We start from the raw sequence: 21363 nt of genomic DNA on the forward strand, positions 1-21363 counted from the left end.
GCTGGGCCTGGCTCCCCAGTGTGTCGGGCCCACCCATGGCTGCACCTCTGCCAAGTCATGTGAAATACATAGATTAGGGCGTAATATTTTTTTTTAATCAATAACATATTTGAAATTGCATTTTGCGTTCATATTTCAGTTCAGTATATTTAATACGACTTGTAATTCCATCAATTACTAGGCTAAAAAGCATTATTTCTTCTCTAGGACAATTGGCCAGTGCAAATCTTATTTAAAAATCAGCTTTTCAATTATATTTTTTGACCAAAAGCCAGCTTTCACCCACTAACGAAAACCCTGATATGGAAATAAAAATGTAAACAATTATATTTTTATGAGAAAAAACCCATGTATTGAGTGAAACAATCCTAATGAACCTGAAAATGTTTTACTAAGGAAATCACGCACAGAACGAGCAGTATGGCTGGTAGCATTGTCATGCTGGAGGGTCATGTCAGGATGAGCCTGCAGGAAGGGTAGCACATGAGGGAAGAGGATGTCTTCCCTGTAACGCACAGCATTGAGATTGCCTGCAATGACAATAAGCTCAGTCCGATGATGCTGTGACACACCGCCCCAGACCATGACGGACCCTCCATCTCCAAATCGATCCCGCTCCAGAGTACAGACCTCAGTGTAACGCTCATTCCTTCGACGATAAACGCGAATCTGACTATCACCCCTGGTGAGACAAAACCACGACTCTTGCCAGTCCTGTCTGGTCCAGTGACAGTGGGTTTGTGCCCATAGGCGACGTTGTTGCCGGTGATGTCTGGTGAGAACCTGCCTTACAACAGGCCTACAAGCCCTCAGTCCAGCCTCTCTCAGCCTATTGCGGACAGTCTGAGCACTGATGGAGGGATTGTACGTTCCTGGTGTAACTCGAGCAGTTGTTGTTGCCATCCTGTAACTGTCCTGCAGGTGTGTTCAGATGTATCGATCCTGTGCAGGTGTTGTTACACGTGGTCTGCCACTGTGAGGACGATCAGCTGTGCATCCTGTCTCCATGTAGCGCTGTCTTAGGCGTCTCACAGTACGGACATTGCAGTTTATTGCCCTGGCCACATCTGCAGTCCTCATGCCTCCTTGCAGCATGCCTAAGGCACGTTCACGCAGATAAGCAGGGACCCTGGGCCTCTTCATTTCGGTGTTTTTTAGAGTCAGTAGAAAGGCCTCTTTAGTGTCCTATGTTTTCATAACTGTGACCTTAATTGCCTACCGTCTGAGGAAAAGGGATGCTTCTTTATTTGCTGAGTTCATATACAGGGAGTACCAGAACCATATTAATTTGCAGGGGTACGAGGTATTTGAGGTAGATATATACATGAAGGCAGGGTAAAGTGACTAGGCATCAGGATAGATAATGGTAAGACTAAAATAAAGAACAGAGTCACAGCAGAATATGATGTGTAAAAGTGTGCGTGGGTGTATATGTGTTTGTGTTGTGTCGGTATGCGTGTGTATAGTCTGAGTGTTCGTTAAGTCCGTGCAAGATATGGTCAGTGCAGATAGTCCGGGTAGCCATTTAATTAACTATTTAGCTTTCTCATGGCTATTTAACAGTGTTATGGCTTGGGAGTAGAAGCTGTCTCGGAGCCTGTTGGTTCGAGAGCTAGTGCTCCGATACCATTTGCCGGAAGGTAGTAGAGTTAATAGTCCGTTTATGGCAGGGGTTCCCAAACTTTTTTGGCCCGCAACCCCATTTTGATATCATCTGACAATGATGATAATGTAATCAATAATGTAACGTAATGTAATCAATGGCCAATGTTTACTTTTTAAATTTGGGCTATGACAGTCTATTATAAATCAGTGTGACAGTACTTTTGACAGAAGGAATTATGGTTTGAAGTGACAAATGCCTCTGAAAGGTATTGGGAAGTTGGAAAGCAGTAGCGGAACGTGGGTAAAATCACTGAGGAAACCAGAAAAAAAGGCCATATTACAACCTTTGTTGTGATAATTGCGTTGTTTGCTCTATAACCTGTTAGTTCATATGCCTTGCCAATGCCTTGCCCGAGACAATAAGAAAACACAAATTCAACCACACCTTCGTTTCATCCCAAAACCGGAGAGCAACATCTGTCCGGTGAAGTCAGCAAAGCATATGGCATGTAACAAACAGTTACATGACCTACAGCATGGTCAAGCAAGTTATTATTTATGAAATTTTCAGACTACTAACCAACTATTGATTTAGAACCACGGAGTTACCGCAAGTCGCAAAGAAAACAGGAGCTACCTCAACTACTCCAGACCCCTTGACTTTTTCCACATTTGTTACATTACATCCTTATTCTAAAATTGATTAAATTACATTTTCCCTCATAAATCTACACACAATACCCATAATGACAAAGTAAAAACAGTTTTATAAATATCAGCTACAGCGCCTTCGGAAAGTATTCAGACCCGTTGACTTTACACATTTCGTGACATTAGCCTTATTCTAAAATGGAATAAATAAAAAATCCTCAACAATCTACACACAACACCCCATAATGACAAAGCGAAAATAGGTTTTTAGAAATGTTTGCTAATTTATAAAACATGTTTCCATTTCTACAGATTGATTGAGTCCACCTGTGGTAAAGTCAATTGACTGGATATGATTTGGAAAGGGACACACCTGTCTATAAGGTCTCACAGTTGACAGTGCATGTCAGAGCAAAAACCAAGCCATGAGGTTGAAGGAATTGTCCGTAGATCTCCGAGACAGGATTGTGTCGAGGCACAGATCTGGGGAAGGGTACAAAAATAGTTTTGCAGCATTGAATGTCCCGAAGAACACAGCGACCTCCATAATTCTAAAATGGAACAAGTTTGGAAACACCAAGAATCTTCTTAGAGCTGGCAGCCCAGCCAAACTCGAGCAAATAGGGGAGAAGGGCCTTGGTCAGGGAGGTGACCAAGAACCCGATGGTCACCCTGACAACGCTCCAGAGTTCCTCTGTGGTGATGGGAGAACCTTACAGAAGGACAACAATCTCTGCAGCACTCAGCCAATCAGGCCTTTATGGTAGAGTGGCCAGATGGAAGCCACTTCTCAGTAAAAGGCACATGACATCCCACTTGGAGTTTGCCAAAAGGCACCTAAAGGACTCTCAGACCATGAGAAACAAGATTCTCTAGTCTGATGAAACCAAGATTGAACTATTTGGCCTGAATGCAAAGTGTCACGTCTGGAGGAAACCTGACACCATCCCTACGGTTGAAGCATGGTGGTTGCAGCATCATGCTGTGGGGATAGTTTTCAGCGGCATGGACTGGGAGACTAGTCAGGATCGAGGGAAAAACGAACAAAGCAAAGTACAGAGAAATAAATCCTTGTGAAAACCTGCTCCACCTTCCAACAGGACAGCGACCCTAAGCACATAGCCAAGACAACGCAGGAGTGGCTTTGGGAGAAATCTCAATGTCCTTGAGGGGCCCAGCCAGAGCCCAGACTTGAACCAGATCGAACATCTCTGGAGAGACCTGAAAATAGATGTGCAGCAACGCTCCCCATCCAACCTGACCGTTCTTGAGAGGATCTGCTGAGAAGAATGGGAGAAACTCCCATAATACAGGTGTGCCAAGCTTGTAGATTCATACCCAAGAAGACTCAAGGCTGTAATCGCTGCCAAAGGTGCTTCAACAAAAAGTACTGAGTAAAGGGTCTAAATACTTATGTAAATGTGATTTCAGTTTTCATTAGTAATACATTTGCAAAACCTTTGTCATTATTGGATATTGTGTGTAGATTGATGAGCAGGGAAAAAAAACTATTGAATCCATTTTAGAATAAGGCTGTAGCGTAACAAAATGTGGAAAAAGTAAAGGGGTCTGATAACGTTCTGAATGCACTGTATACATAATCAAAATCACCTATGCTTAGTCTAATACAGTCACAACTAAAAGATACCAAACATAATTTAGTCCAATCAAAATAAGCTAAATATGTGGCTTTCCTTGGGTCTGATGTATGGGTGTGTGTGTGTGTTCGTGCAAGTAGAAAAAAACATGTTGGCTCACCCTAGTTGTAAAGAAACGCCAATGCCATCCTCCTCTCATGTTGACGAAAGGGTCTATAACGGTCATACAGTAAACGCTTTTAGTTTTTGTTGTCCTAGGCTACCTGGCTAAATTGCTTGCTCGCTAGCCTAACTTCCTTTCATGGGCAACGATGAGCCAGCTAGTTAACATTAGCCCACTACATATTGAACTTCCATCCTCTCAGGCCAGGGGCACAATGTATGAAGTTATGGTTGGATCAGAATCCCTGTTATAATCATTGGCCAGTACAGAGAACGAAGAAACATGACAAGTTTAAATCCCTATCTCAATCCATGGCTAATTTAGGAAAGGGACAATTTTAGCTAGCTAGCCACCGGAGGACGAAACAACAAGATTCAACAATTCACGTTGTTTCTGTCAATTACGTTTTGCTTTTGATGTAATTGGTTTGAAGCCAAATCCAAACTGGTTTCCCTTGACACTTTTTCTTGGTGAGCCAGGACCATTCACAGTTGTGCTCACTCAGTTTAGATCAACAGTGATTGAATATTATTTATACATATATTTTTTTTTTATCATGGGATGCCAAATGTTCGCTGGCTTTCCTTGCATTCAACAAGACAGACAGCTTCAGATAGATGGGCTACACATACAGAGACAGAGGGGGCGCTGTTTCGCTCGCTCGGATGTGTTCTCCAGTGAGATATATTCAGCCTCTTGTGACTTGAAGGAAAATTATGAAACACAGACGACAAACTAATTGTTTTTTGGGGGGGAACCTTGCTTCCCTTGGCATCCATTAATACATACCACTGTTCAGATCATCATCAGGCAATCATTTTGAATGATATTCTGTGTAGAAAATAACATTGTGTAGAAAGGTTGCCAATTTGAATCCTGGAGCCGACTAGGTAAAACATATGTGCCCTTGTGCAAAGCACCTAACCCTAATTGCTCCTTTAAGTCGCTCTGGATAAGAGCATCTGCAAATGACTAAAATGTATAGTATGTATGTGTGTGTGTGTGTGTGTGTGTGTGTGTGTGTGTGTGTTGGTGTGTATGTGAGATAGAGAGACCAAAACTGAGAATGTATATGTGTGTCACTGTGATAGAGAGAATGCATGTGTCACATAGAAAATTTGTATTGTCAAAAGGATTGTGTGTGTAAGAATGGATGTGATGTGCATGACAGAAAATGTGTCCGTGTGTGTGTGCGCCAGTGAGGCAGGCAGGCAGCGAGGGGCCAAGCAGACTGGGCTTCACACGAATACCTGATGCAGCAGAATCCCCATAAAGTGAATGACCTTGTCGGAGGAGCAGATGCACTGTCCTCCGGCATCACCCCATGCCATGCCAGGGACACAGAATCTCAATACACACTGGATGTCTGGATTAACACCACTGGAAGTACAGAGGGTGAGGGGAGGTGTCCATCGAAGAATGGGACGATCAAAGAAATTAAAATCTCTGCAGATGACTTTGGGAGTACATTGCATTTTGGATCATTAAATATGCAGTGGCCACACGAAGGCACACATGTTACTCTTTAGGAAAATCAAAATCAATACTTGGATAATACCCTCAGTTGAAAGAACGTAACACAGTATATTCATAGGGATTGAGAAAGAACTGTGTCAGATGATATTTAGTTGACATCCCTGGTAATACAGTAGGCCTATATATATATATATATATATATATATATATATATATATATATATATATATATATATATTCATAGGGAAAGAAGTGTTAGAAAACGTAGAAACCATCTGATTCGCAATTACCTCTGTCTCAAGTAAGAACCAACTTTATCTCTGATGTTGTCATCTTTAGTTGACGTCCCTGCTAACACAGTAGGCCTTTGCAGAGCAATAGTAAAGGCATCTTTTTGTAAGCACCAACTCCGGCACGGCTCATTGGTCAAAACCTATGGGTAAAGGAATGTTTTTTTGGAGGGTTATTGGATAAACTCTGATCAGCTCACGTCACTTTTTGTGAATGCTGAAGTCTCTATATGTAATCAAAACAAGCACAGACTTCAGAATTCATAAAGGTCATGTTAACTGACTGATATCTCATTGAACAAAACGTATAAGATCTCCTAAGCTTGTGTTAACCACAGACCTTATTTTTGGCGTTTATCCCCAAACTCCATTCTTTCCACATTAATTTCCTCCATAGGAATGGCTGAGCGAACCAGAGGTAACTAATTACCATTCTTTTAGGACTACAAACTGGCGAGTTCTATACCCATAGAGAGAAGTGTTTTGAAGCGCAGAAACGTCTGGTTTGTAATGACCACCAGTCACTGTCTCAAGTAAGAACGACTTTCTATAAGATTGTCATCTTCAGTAGATGTCCCTGGCATTTAATTGTGTCCGATGAGCCAATTCTCCCCTCCACTCCACTCTTGCACTCTATCCAGCCGGCAATTAGTCAGACCTGACATTTGCATTACGATACCCGCCGTTTACCATTTAATGAGAAGGCAATCACGCTACGGTTGGACTAATTGAGTGACTCAAAACTGATCCATACAACCTTTTGTACATTTCCGGCCTACTCACCGCCTCTTGTGCTTTTCAGAGAGCTTACGATTGTGTTTGCGATCTTTTAAACAGTATGTGGGAAAATGTTGTGCGGTTTGCGCTAATCAGACCATCATTCAGTGGAATGAATATAGAAGGTGGGAGGCACGGCTAAAGTGCCATGAAGAGAAAATAGTTGTAGTTTCTGAAGCTACTCAAAGATGGCTATTCAAACATTTTAATATTTCAACACACGGAGAGGGAGATAACTCACCAATTAGACAGTATATGGAAATAAATGGCTGTAGCGTAGGGCTTACAGTGTTTGATAGGCAATGTAAAGACATGACGCCATCAGATCGTTCACTGTTGGTCCTTCTTCGACCAAGCCTCTCCATGATAAGTGACAGACTAAGAATGAATATCCTGCGATTTCTGAATGTCTCACAAGAAAGAGGGTTGACACCCACCATCTCAGATTTTTCTGAAATTGTTTTGGTTGTTAGAAACAGATAACATTAGCATTCCTGCGACATTTTATTGAAATATAATTTGATCTCTGAGAAATTAAGCTAATTGATTGCACCCAAATTGGCCATTTTAATTTATTTGATTAATATAATTAATGAATATAGTACCTAATATCAGTTTTCTAACAGTGAATTAGACCTGAGGAATCCAAAGAGATGGTCAAAAGCCACCCACGGACCCTCCACGCCAACCCACTCCAACAACTGGTACACTGGATGATTTCTCTGTTTGACAAGTAATATGGAGCTGCGGCTGAGTATTGTTTCTTCATCCTATAAATGTATTCCCAGTGAATTATGTGTTGTCTTTTCCCCTGTTCAGAGAATTTTGTTAGATTTTTGTCCCATCTTACAACCTGATATTACCGTGTTCTGACCACTAGATAGTGCTGTTCCTGCTATTCATTTTTTAAAGAATACCCCCCCCCCTCATTGCTAAAGGGATAGTTCACCCAAATTACACAATTATGTATTGTTTCCTTACCCTGTAAGCAGTATATGGACAAGGTATGACAGCAACCCATTCTTAGGTTTTATTTAACTGGCCACCGTTTCAAATGCAATTTTTTTTATAGCATTTGTGGCATCACTCCACTGCTAGTCAATGGTACATATATTAGCTTTTTTGTGCTTCATATCCCCCCCAAAATCACCTAATTCACTGAGAGTTAGGGATGCACGATATATCGGTGAGCATATTGGAATCGGTCGATATTAGCTAAAATTGCCAACATCAGCCCAATGTCTAGTTTAACGTCGAAGGTGCAAAACCGATGTCAAAGCTGATGTGCATACCTATATAACGTAAGTAGATGACGTAATGACGCCACAAAAAATACAGCGCTACACAGAAAAACACTAAGCACACACTTCCAACAACTAAACAAGTTCAAGTCGAGCAGTCATTTGAAAGAGTAAGAACTTTTCAGGGAGACAACATCCATTAATGCCAAGATAATGGATTTCATTGCCCTTGACAATCAACCGTCCTCTGTCTTGGATGAGGTTGGCTTTCGCCGAATGGTCGAGCCCCAGTACACAGTATGTTTTAGATGTTGCCCTACCGGAGTTACACAGTATTGTTGAATCGCACATCCATGAGCTACACTGCTATTAGCTTCACGACTGACATTTGGACCAGTGATGTGAGCCACATGAGCATGCCGAGTCTGACAGCACAGTGGGTCGACGAGGATTTCGTACCGACAAAAGCCGTTTTGCATGCTCAAGAATGTGCTGGTTCTCATACCACTGCTGCAATTTCAATGGCATTTGAGAACATGTTTGAAACGTGGAAAAACTCCTAACGCCATTCAAACAACTGACTTGACAAATCAGCTAATCAACTGCGTCTGCAGCAGACGTGATACCCTCTGTCATGGAATTGAAACACCTGCTCAACAAAACTGCAGACACAGACCGTGGGGTTAAAACTTACAAAAGTACTCGAGGCTCTGAACAAGCGATTCGGTGGCATTCTCTCTGAGCCTCTTTACTGTGTCGCCACCATGCTATGTACAAGGACCGCTACTTCGAAGCAGACAAGAAACAGGGTTTACGTGAAAATGTTACATAGACAGCTGGACAAGATGGAAACGGTGCGCACTGTCACTGTGTCCGAGGAAGAGAGGCCACGGATAGACAGAGCTGAAACTTCACTGCTTGACATGTATGATGAAATCCTGGTTACGAATGAAATGACTGAACAAATGAACAATGAAACAGCACAGCAAGAAAAATAAATAGGTTTTGATTGTTTTACTGGTAATGGGGACATACGTAAATGCCAACAAAATCACTTTTTGGGCAGTGTGAGTTTCAACTATTTAACTGTACTAGAATGCTTAAAAGGCCTCTAAAATGTGAAATGTCGGTTATCTGTATTGGGGGTTTTTTTGGCAAGGAAAATCTTGGATATCAGAATCTGCCAAAAATGTCATACATGTGCATCCCTACCTATAATTAATTGAAATATGAATTAATAGATTTCCTTCAAAATAGAATATAATTAAGGATTGTAAAAAGCAGCTTTTCTCTGTGCTTCTGCCAGGCCTGTTAGCCAATGAGACGTACATGCACTTGGATATTCAAATTAGCTACCAACTCCACGTCGGGAAGGGTTGCACATACTGGCTAACAGTCTTGCTTTGTTTTACCAATGCGGCAGCATATTTTGGGATTTTGGCAATGAGGCCCTGTATCTACTTCCCCAGAGTAAGATGAACTTGTGGATACATTGAACTTGTGGATACATGGATATATTTTATGTCTTTGTGTCCAGTATGAAAGAAGTTAGAGTTCATTTTGCAAGCCAATGCTAACTTGCGCTATCACAATGACTGGCAGTCTATGGGTGTCTGCTAGCATGCTATCAGATGTCTCTGGGCAAGAAAAAGGTTCCCACTCTAATTTATGCATTGGCCACAACTATACTTAAAGGACGAGTCAACAACATTTGTGTACACGCAAAAAATAATGAGCTTTTCACTGGACAATAACTTTAAGCCTTAGCAGCTCAAGTGGAAGGATTTGACGGACTGGGTGAACACCAGAAGAGCTAATATACTGTAAGAACCACTAAACTAGCATAGCCACCAGAAAAATCTAACACTCAAGCACAGGATTGCCTTTAAGGACTCCAGAAGTGGGGATATGTCATGGCGCATCAATCAACATTGTTTTTAAACTAAATGCCCTCTGATTTCTGTCATCTTCAAATCCAATGTTATTGGTTGCGTACACATTTTGCAGGTGTGGCAAAATGCTTATGTTTCTAGCTTGAACAGTGCAGCAATACCTAACAATACACACAAACCATTTTTTGTCTATTGGGTGGAAAATTATGTTTTTGAGAAGCGTGCCTTTGATTAAACTTGAATGAGTGCACCTGGTTGTTTTGGGCATTTCTATTCGTGACAACCTACAAAATCTGTGAATTGCTACACTTCACTGTATTGCACCAGTACAGAGGCAGCATTTTGAATATTGGGTGTGTTGTGTACACCTATAAAAGGGTGTGCATGTGTTTGGAATCTGATCCAACTATCGATAAAGTTGACTGTATTTCCAGACATGGCTGACCCATACTAAATGTGAACAAGCTGGGTGGCGGTCTCCATGAGATGAGGGGCTGGGTCCCGTCCCTACAGAGCATGACCTTATCTGAGGTATCGACTGGCCAGCAGATATCAGACCAAGTACATGTTACATACAGCCATACTGAGTATGTTTACAAGCACACTAATAATTTCATATTAAACTGATTATGGCAGTAGGCTGAGTATGGCATTAGTCATGTAAACACCTTACTCCGATTATGTTAAATCGGCATACGGTCATAATCGAAGAAAGAATCCAGCTTGATTAAAACACCTCGTGACAACCTGTATTGATTGCCATATTCTGACCAATCTTTTGAATTATTAGCACATAAACCCATTAATCAGAGTTACAGCGGTGTATTTGATCTGCACATGTGCTAGCGCGAGCTTCCTTCTTTTGCATGAGTGAAGTGAGTTCAGAAGGTGGAGACAGCACAGGTGCATCAAAGCTGTGACTGTCAGACTGAAAAACAGCTTCTATCTCCAGGCCATCAGACTGTTAAATAGTGACCACTAGCCAGCCTCCGCCCAGTACCCTGCCCTGAACTTGAGTCACTGTTACTAGTCGGCTACCACCCGGTACTCTACCCTGCTTCTTAGAGACTGCTGCCCTATGTACACAGTCATTAAACACGGGTAGGGCTGTGGCGGTCACAACATTTCGTCAGCCGGTGATTCTCAAGAAAATAACTGTCGGTCTCACTGTAATTGACAATTAACAATAAACACATTTAACATCTCCTGGATTCCACACATACTTATTTTTAAATGGCTTGTAGGCTAATAACTTCATGTAATACAGCCTAAACCTTCACAATAAATCCATTATTTATTTTAGACAGGTCTAAAGAAGCATGATAAGAAGAAAATGTAGTATATTTCAGAAAAAAAGAATAGCATACTCTGAGTTGTCCTTATGTTAGGCCCTGATAAGACTATGCCAAATAGCTGTGGGCTACACTAGTTCATTTAGCAGACAAGATTTGCTTAGAATTCCGTTGCATTATTTTATAGTGTGAAGAATACAAATGAACAAAGCTAAATAAAATAAATATTTTCTCCAAACGATTTGAGGGAGTGCGCACATGGGGCTATTCTGTGTTGAAATCTAGGTTCTTCCTAGGTTTTGGCCTTTCTAGGGAGTTTTTCCTAGCCACCGTGCTTCTACACCTGCATTGCTTTCTGTTTGGGGTTTTAGGCTGGGTTTCTGTACAGCACTTCGAGATATTAGCTGATGTACAAAGGACTATATAAAATAAACTTGATTTGATTTGAGCTGTTAACAAAGAAATACAGTGGGGCAAAAAAGAATTTAGTCAGCCACCAATTGTGCAAGTTCTCCCACTTAAAAAGATGAGGCCTGTAATTTTCATCATAGGTACACTTCAACTATGACAGACAAAATGAGAAAAAGAAAATCCAGACAATCACATTGTAGGATTTTTAATGAATTTATTTGCAAATTATGGTGGAAAATAAGTATTCAAACCAAAATATATTTTGTCTGTCATAGTTGAAGGTCTATGATGAAAATTACAGGCCTCTCTCATCTTTTTAAGTGGGAGAACTTGCACAATTGGTGGCTGACTAAATACTTTTTTGCCCCACTGTAGGTGCTCCTAAAATGATCTTCACCAAACTTGAAACTCATGCGCTGCTTATGTATGTAGGCTCAAACCCCTTGTAAAGCGGATTAATGTGCTTTATTTTAAGAAGTTATTTGGCCACTTTAGTTGTGATACAAAAGTTATCAAAACATATAGGTCTATAGGCTAGGCTACATGAGGTGTGCAACTAGAATTAGAAAAAGTTGCGCAAAAAAAGGCAGTTTATTACACTGGACATCATTCACAAGTGATAGGCTAATATTATACTATTCTTGATTTAATCTTGTCTTTACATATACAAAATACTAATATATGTGTTTTTGACTGCATAGCCTAAAGAAATGTTGCAAACCATGAACTCAGAGTGATTAGAGGGACAATAGTGTGAAGTACCAGGCAATTAGCAAGGTCGGTAGCCTACTAATGACCATCAGCAGCATCAGAGCCTGGCGAAGCCTACCGTGACTAAACGGTCACATGGAATGACGGCCTACCCTGGCCAAACCCTATCAATGCTGGCCGATTTGCGCCGCCCTATTGGACCCCCATAATCAGGGCCGGCTGTAATACAGCCTGGAATTGAATCAGGGTCTGTAGTGACGCCTCTAGCATAGAGATGCAGTGCCTTAGACCGCTGCACCACTCAGGAGCCCAACGCTTCCCACAGTTGTGTCAAGTTGGCTGGATGTCCTTTGTGTGGTGGACCATTCTTGATATACACCGGAAACTGTTGAGCATGAAACACCCAGCAGCATTGCAGTTCTTGACACAAACCGGTGCACCTGGCACCTTCTACCATACCCCATTCAATGGAACTTAAACATTTTGTCTGGCCCATTCATCCTCTGAATGGCACACATAACCAATCAATGTTTCAATTGTCTCAAGCCTACAAAGATAACAATCTACACAGATTTAAGTGGATTTAACAAGTGACATCAACAAGGGATCATAGCTTTCACCTGGTCAGTCTGTCATGGAAAAGCAGGTGTCCTTAATGTTTTATACACAGTGTATGTATACAAAAACACACACTAACACAACATGGAAAAAAGGATGTGGACACCTGCTTGTCGAACATCTCATTCCAAAATCGTGGGCATGAATATAGAGTTGGTCCCCCCTTTGCTGCTATAACAGCATTCACTCTTCTGGAAAGTCTTTCCACTAGATGTTGGAACATTACTGCAGGGACTTGCTTCCTTTCAGCCACGAGAGCATTTGTGAGGTTGGGCACTGATGGCGGGAGATAAGGCCTGGCTTGCAGTCGGCGTTCCAATTCATCCCAAAGGTGTTCGAAGGAATTGAGGTCAGGGCTCTGTGCAGACCAGTCAAGTTCTTCCAAACCAATCGACAAACCATTTCTATACGGACCTCGCTTTGTGCATGGGGGCATGCTGAAACAGGAAAGAGCCTTCCCCAAACTGTTGCCACAAAGTTGGAAGGCACAGAATAACCTAGAACATCATTGTGTGCTGTAGCGTTGGAACTAAGGGGCCCAGTCCCAGATCATTAATCCTCCTTCACCAAACTTTATAGTTGGCATTCGGGCAGGTAGCGTTCTCCTGGCATCCACCACACCCAGATTCGTCCGTCAGACTGCCGGATGGTGAAGCGTGATTCATCACTCCATAGAACCTGTTTACACTGCTCCAAAGTCCAATAGCGGAGAGCTTTACACCACTCCAGCCGACGCTTAGCATTGCACATGGTGATCTTTGGCTTGTGTGCGGCTGCTTGGCCATGAAACCCATTTAATGAATCTCCAGACAAAAAGTTTTAGTGCTTAAGTTGCTTCCAGAGGCTGTTTGCAACACTCACTACTCAGTAGTGAGTGTTGCAACCGAGGACAAATGAGTTTTACAAGCTACGCACTTCAGCGGTCCCCTTCTGTGAGCTTGTGTGGCCTACAACTTCGCGGCTAAGCCGTTGTTGCTCCTAGCCGTTTCCACTTCACAATAACAGCACTTACAGTTGACTGGGGTAGCTCTAGAAATTTGTTGAACTGACTTGTTGGAAAGATGGCATCCTATGAGCTCTTCAGTAATGCCATTCTACTGCCAGTGTTTGTCTTTGGAGATTGCATGACTGTGTGCTCGATTTTATATACCTGTCAGCAACGGGTGTGGCTGAAATAGCAGAATCCACTAATTTGATGGGGTGTACACATACTTTTGTATATATAGTGTAAGTGTGCTTGTATTTGTGAAGTAGCCTAAATGGTAAGCATTCTCAATTATGCTTTGCTTTTATAATAAAATAACAAGAATGAACTTTAAGTACACTGCAGCTGACAATACATCATTCATTTATTGTTGTTCAATGGCCCTTTGATTGGTATATAACCTCCCCACAGATGTAACATGGGACCTAATCATCTCTGACAACAAATTCTCAATTAAATACTTCCATCTCTGCTCATATTGTCATGCAGCAGGTAGCTAGCGTTATCACTGGGTTCACTCTGGGGAGTGACTAGGGTTGCATATTTTGGGGAATATTCAGAGATGTAAACTTTCCGTGGGAATTAACAGGAGCATATGAGAATTAAAAGAAATATATGCAAATTAATATTAATACCATTTAAATGTAATGTTTTTTTGCATTGGGTATATTTACCATAGCATATGGAGACAGAAAAATAAACCTTTTACCTTATCATAAGAAGACATAATTGCAAATGATTAAATCCTTCGGATATATATTTTTTTTATCTATTTGGGTACGAATCTAAATTTAATTAAATGTTGACTTCACATGAGATGATTTCACTGAACAACAAAAGGGAATATTGAATGATTCCCCATGATCCACCGCATCTCCCAAAAACATGTTCAACATACATCTGTGAAATGGTAGTCTAGAAACTAAAGCTTTGGTTGTCTTCCTCTCAGGCTTCCAGGTCTTCTCCCTGGACCTCCTCAATGTCCACCTCTTGAACATCACACTCTGGGGCCTCATCGTCACTTTCCAACCTTGTTGAGGATGGCTCGTTGTCAGGCTCAAAAAGCCTCAAATTCGCCCAGATGGCCACCAATTTTTCAACCCTTGTATTGGTCAGCCTGTTGCGTGCTTCGGTGTGTGTGTGTTCCCAAACAAGGACCAGTTGTGCTCTGAGGCAGCTGATGTTTGTGAGATTCAGAGGATGGAGGAGGCAACAGGGGAAAGAGCCTCAGATCCACAAAGTCCCTTCCACCAGGTGGCTGTGAGATATGTTGGCATGACTGCCATATTGCATCTTCATCCCAAAGCCCTTGCTTGGAAGTGTACTTCGCCAGACTGTCAAGAACCTTGCCCTTATCCAGGCGACGAGACATGGTAGTGATGACACCATAGGCCTTGATGATCTCTGCACCAGACAGGATGCTCTTGCCAGCATACTTGGAGTCCAACATGTACACTGCTGCGTCTATGGGCTTCAGGCAGAAGTCTTCACGCTTTTTGATGCATTTCAGAACTGCAGTTTCCTCTACTTGGAGCAACAGTGAAGTGGGCAGTGCCGTACAGATTTCTTCTCTTACATCTGCGAACAGAGTCTGAACATCAGACAGGATGGCATTGTCTCCCTCAATCTGTGCAATGGCTACTGCTATAGGTTTCAGGAGTTTCAGGCTGCTTACCACTCTCTCCCAAAATACATCATCCAGAAGGATCCTCTTGATGGGGCTATCCATATTGTCAGACTGTGATATGGCCATTTCTTGGAGAGACTCCTTCCCCTCCAGGACTGTCAAACATGATGACAACACCACCCCAATGGGTGTTGCCGGGCAGCTTCAATGAGGTGCTCTTATTCTTCTCACTTTGCTTGGTGAGGTAGATTGCTGTTATAACTTGATGACCCTTCACATACCTAATCATTTCCTTGGCTCTCTTGTAGTGTATCCATTGTTTTCAGTGCCATGATGTCCTTGAGGAGCAGATTCAATGCATGAGCAGCACAGCCAATAGGTGTGATGTGAGGGTAGGACTCCCCCACTTCAGACCAAGCAGCCTTCATGTTTGCAGCATTGTCTGTCACCAGTGCAAATACCTTCTGTGGTCCAAGGTCATTGATGACTGCCTTCAGCTCATCTGCAATGTAGAGACAGGTGTGTCTGTTGTCCCTTGTGTCTGTCCTCTTATAGAATACTGGTTGAGGGGTGGAGATGTAGTAATTATTCCTTGCCCACGAACATTCGACCACCCATCAGAGATGATTGCAATACAGTCGGTTTTCTCTATGATTTGCTTGACCTTCACTTGAACTCTGCATCCAGCAAATTAGTAGATAAAGCATGTCTGGTTGGAGGGGTGTATGCTGGGCAAAGAACATTCAGAAATCTCTTCCAATACACATTGCCTGTGATCAGAGGTGAACCAGTTGCATACACAGCTCAAGCAAGACATTCATCAGCATTTCTCTGACTACGTTCCTCCATTGAGTCAAAAACACTTCCGATTCCAGGAGGACCATGAGCTGTTGCTATTGTTAAGGTGTCCGATTCAACATTTTCAACTCGAATAGAAGTAGAGGGAATTTTGTGAGAGGTTGCTTGTTGTGAGCGCTGAGGGAACTTTATACACTTGGCCAGATGATTCTGCATCTTTGTTGCATTCTTCACATATGATTTGGCACAGTATTTGCAAATGTACACAGCTTTTCCTTCTACATTAGCTGCAGTGAAATGTTTCCACACATCAGATAGTGCCCGTGGCATTTTCCTGTAAAGATTAGAAAAAATAGTTAAAAAACAAATACAATTCCTTGTACAGATAAATACCTAGATTAAAGTCCTTTGTAAGATACATTTTTAAAAATTAAACATGTACGGAAACAGGTGAATTAACACTCCTCAGTTAGCAGGCTCAAGCAACCTAAAACCCACATGGTAGCAAAAAATAACTAGCAGAAATTGTTAAGTTAGAAATGATTTAAACACACTTTGCTGTAGCCTACTATTTACTAGTTAACAAAAATGGATGTATGTCATAAAATATATTCACCCCACCCAGTATTGTAATCAAACCTTACCAGAAAGCATGTAGTCCTTGGCTCAGACAGTGTAGTAGTGTGGGCTCAATTGCCTCTCATTAGCGTTCAAGATCTTGAGAATCAGCTGTACATGTGATGGAAGACCGCATTGCACATGTGATGGAAGAATGCACTGTGCATGCAGAGTGTTGCAATTCCATTGAATTGGGGATAGTTAACAACAATTTGCCACAAGACCTATAATTGCCTTGTGTATGCCACAAAAAAAGGTTTGCTTTTAGAAGATAACTTTTTTTGGTGAATTTAAGCAAAATTCCCCAAATTCCTGCGCTTAACTTCTCATGGAAAAATTCCGTAAATGTACAGTTAAGTTTCCAACCCTTTGCAACCTTAGGAGTGACTGCAATTTTAATCAGGAAAGGTGTTTAGGCCAGGTTCACCTGTGTCCAATCACTGCCAACCTTCTTTTGTGTGCTAATGCAACAGTGCGAGATTGGAGGAAAAGTGACAATTCCCTTATCGGATTTTGGTCCCTTCTCGACTACAGCACACAGTCGATGCAAGTTTCACATCAATATTAAAAGGTTAGGAAGTAGGAAAGTGACCCAAAGCCTGTCAGAGACCCTAGATGTGTTGTCATGAGAAGCAAAACTGGGTAATAGGCCTACTGTATACCCAACCTGTTTATGGAGAATAGCACTGCAGCTATAAATCATGGTTGTGTTACTTTGCTTGCATTTCAAACTGCTTTTCTGGGGTGTTTGATCAATCGATTACGGTTGGGATATGGGAGTTGATTGATGAGAAGCTGGACTTCCACATATTTTCCGTATAGGTCTGCTGTGAAGAGGATCCCCAGGGTGAGACAATTGAACAGGGCTGAAAAGACTGGCTGTCCCTCCCACAGGTACGGCTATTAAAATACTGATATAGTTTATCAGCCAGCAAAACCACAAAAATGCTTCATAATGCAATGATTGATAACGTTGATTATCCATCTACTCCGTTTATGAATTCAGAGCTCTCGAGACATGTTCAGACTTGCCTGGATATGTGTTGCTGCAGACACACCAGCACCAAAACATTGGAAATAAATTGTCTGGTTTATAGAGTCTGATGTGAAGAGGGTAGGACCTATGCTGACAAATAGATCTGGGACTGCTGGCTGACGGGAAGCCGGCTGCCCCAGAAATAACTTAATAAATAAATGAATGATTGACAGAGGGAGCGAGTGGAGAGTCTCCCATGCTTGCACAAAGACCTGCAAGCTTAGTGGATTAACAAAGAGAACATTCCACTCAAAAAAATTGCCTCCTGGGGCTCCAGTGGTGATTGGGCACTAAAAGGAAGTGTCGTAGAGGTCACACCGTGTGAGCAGCACGGAATCTACCGACCCCCCATGGGACTCCTAGGAACATGGCACCTACTATAGTACAGGAGGAGTGTGTTTCAGCTTTAGTCACAGAATGTCGGCCAACAAGTAATTGCAGCGAAAGCTTGTCCACACCTTGCAATTATCTCCAGTACACTCCTCTGGGAGCTTTGACTCGGTCACAGAACGGATACACAGGGAGGGGATGAGGTGATGACTAACCGAAAACCGAGATTACAACATTTTCATTTTATGAACGCTAAACCCACGCAAGCAATTAATTTGGTTAATAGACAATTAGAATGTGATTGAGTTAATGAAGCCCATCAGGTGGAAACAGACATCACAGTCTAGTACAGATTTTAATTATTCAGATTGCCTTATTGTCCCAAGATCTCCCCGTTTTGTCATTGGATAAATTGTGAACTATTATTTCAATTGGAATCTCCATGTCAGCCACCTTACAACCACTCAGAGGTCAAAAAACACTATTTAACAAAAAGCAACAACAAAGGTCCGTAAATACCGTTGGTTGAGGCCGGTGAGTGAAATTCATCTTCTTGATGTCCTCTGCAGTGCATCTGTGCAAAGGCTCAGCGACTTTGCCTAGAATGACTCATTGCCTCGAGGAGTGTTGTGCAGGGGCCTGTTGCCACTGTGCAGTGGGAATGAGAGGATTTTAGCTGAACTCCGAGTCAGGTCACCACTGTAGGTAACCTGCAAACTGACAAGTACAAATCAATAAGTGATTACTCAATGGCGCCTCGCATAAGTTTCCTGGTGCGCCTTGCTGATGTTGTTTGCCAGATAAGCTACATTTGATGTTTGCCTACCACTGTGATATCTCTCACCTATTTTGATAGTGTATAACTGGAGATGGGCTACCACCCTTCCCTATGGTTGCCGATTGGATATTCCCCTGCATGTCTCTTCCTCATTACCTTCACTCTCACTTTGATTAATGAGGCAGAGATAGCATGCCAATGCTGATCCTGTTAGTTGCGGGCTAACACTACACTATCTCAACAAGCTGGATAAGGACACCTATTTGTAGACAAGCCAGAGACGGCGAGGAGATGCCTGTAGGCATGCCTCCTCTGAGACTTGGGCGCTGCCATCTTCTTTAATGAGTCACGGCATACAAGATAGGGAGGGGAAAAGTAGGACAGCTGCCGTGAAACTACATGTAAAGAAAAGGCATCCATATTCATGAGGGGAGACAAGTGTTTTTGAAGTGTGTATTTTGATACTGGACAACCCTGGGTTATACATTGTGCATCATGCTTAGTTGTGGGGTCTTTGGCGTGAGGTAATGAAACGTAGCTCATGTCTCCATGAGTAGGCCAAGGACTAGTGAGCGAGTACACAGTCAATGTCTGATTCATCCAAAACAAGAGTTGTGTGGGGATGTTCTGGCACCAGTCACTCGCAGAGCTAACAGCTGAGACAGCACAGCATTCCATTGCCCCCATGCTATCTGAGGGAGCGCCTTGAAGCTAAATCACTAGGTCAGACATTCTTGATCACATTTGTCTGGGTTTATATCATGCCAACATTGCATCTCATTATGGCTCATTCCTAGTGTACATCATAAGGACACCCCATCAGTGTGACCAACAGTGTAGCATTATGTAAAGCTGGTAGGGATATGCAGGTGATATCTGTGGCGTAAATAGTTTGAGCTGTGGCTCCAAACATTCTAAAATATGGGAAATGAAATGGGAGGATGAAACAGTCGATGAGACGAACAAGGACTGTGCAAATCTCCAGGGCCCTGCCGTTCGGCTCCCACACTGACAACCAAACCCTCGTGGGCTTCCAGTGCTGTTCAAAAGGTACTGGAAGCTTATATCCCAACAGCCCTAATATGACAGGACAGATGGAGAAAAGAAGACACTATCTGGTTCCTTATCAACCAACTGTTGGCAGTAGCGAGCAAGGCAAAAGAACAGAGAGCAGTTTTCATTTTGATAACCTTTCATTGTTTTCAGTTGGGTATGCATGTTCCCTGAATACAAATTAGGGGACATATATTCAAAATTAGGGATGGTCATTTGGAATGATTTCAGTATTTGATTAATATGATATTCTTTGAGATATCGGGATAGTCGAAATACATGTTTTAAAGAAAATATATTTTTAAACTTCAATGGAGACTTGCGCGTGCAACTTGAGAGCGCCAGTGCGCTGCGCTCTGACAATCTGTGTGTGGCACAGAGGGAGAAAGTAGCCAAACAGACTCGCGCTAGTTAGAGAAAGGTGTTGCTGCCATAGGTTATCAATCCTACCATCTGGTAGTACCTTTCTTGACTGCGTCAAATCATTGTAAAGAAGCTAGCTAGCTACTAGCCAGCTAATGAAAGTAGCAAGCCGAATTGGGGGCTATTTTTCTGCGCTCCCTGTCCAATGTCTACAACAACTCCATTCATTTGAAACAGCCTACCTGTTGGATGATCATTGTAACCTTCTCATTTAGCCAATTTAATTACGTCATTTGAATTACATTTTGCATTGATTAGAAATCTCCCACTTCACTTGCTACACATGGCGTGTCTGACTGTAGCTCTGCTTTGATTGACCAACAATAACAAGCTACACGTGTGAAACATGTCTAGGCCACTGGTGTGTCTTTTTTTTAATGGGGCGGACACAAACTTTTGTTTTCTTAAAATGTAAAATGTAATGGTTTATCCTTGTATGCTATGAAGCAATGTCACATAGATAATTTTATAACATTTTAGATAAATATAAAGGCCTATTTTTTTTACGCAAAAAATGAATACTCTTCCAAGTAATCGAATACTAACATCTGTTCAGATATGTATAACCGTGCCCATCCCGAATTCAAATGACACTGTTTGGCACCCATGATCCATTTGGCACTCATGGATAACTCCCACTTACCTAACTTCTTACGGGAGGTTAGCCTGTAGCCTATAGGCCTGGGTGGCCACACATCAGTATCATCCCTCGTTTACAAGGTGAACCTCTGACGACAAACAGGATACTACAAACTAGAGGGAGGAAGTGAACCTGTAAGCAGTGCTTTCAGAAATATTCAAAGAAAGGAGATCCTAACCCGGTTAGCATTAGCCGTAACAATGCCAATGAGAACTGTTAATTTTCAATGAGCGGCGCAGTGCATTCTGGTTCAAGGAGCACACTCCTTCCAGGAGTGAATGGGATTCAATTGGGCGCTAGCATGAATTACGTGAACAAGATGCACAACATTACAGATCTTTTCAGGGATG

At 42.1% G+C, this 21363-nt stretch overlaps 1 long non-coding RNA gene across 1 annotated transcript in view; it reads right to left on the reverse strand.

The window, feature by feature from the left end:
- LOC129868035 (uncharacterized) overlaps nt 1-21363 on the reverse strand; it is a 94858-nt gene that overhangs the window by 30463 nt on the left and 43032 nt on the right. The window lies entirely within an intron of this gene.

This window comes from Salvelinus fontinalis, chromosome 13 (genome assembly GCF_029448725.1).
Source record: "Salvelinus fontinalis isolate EN_2023a chromosome 13, ASM2944872v1, whole genome shotgun sequence".
Lineage (NCBI taxonomy): Eukaryota > Metazoa > Chordata > Actinopteri > Salmoniformes > Salmonidae > Salvelinus > Salvelinus fontinalis.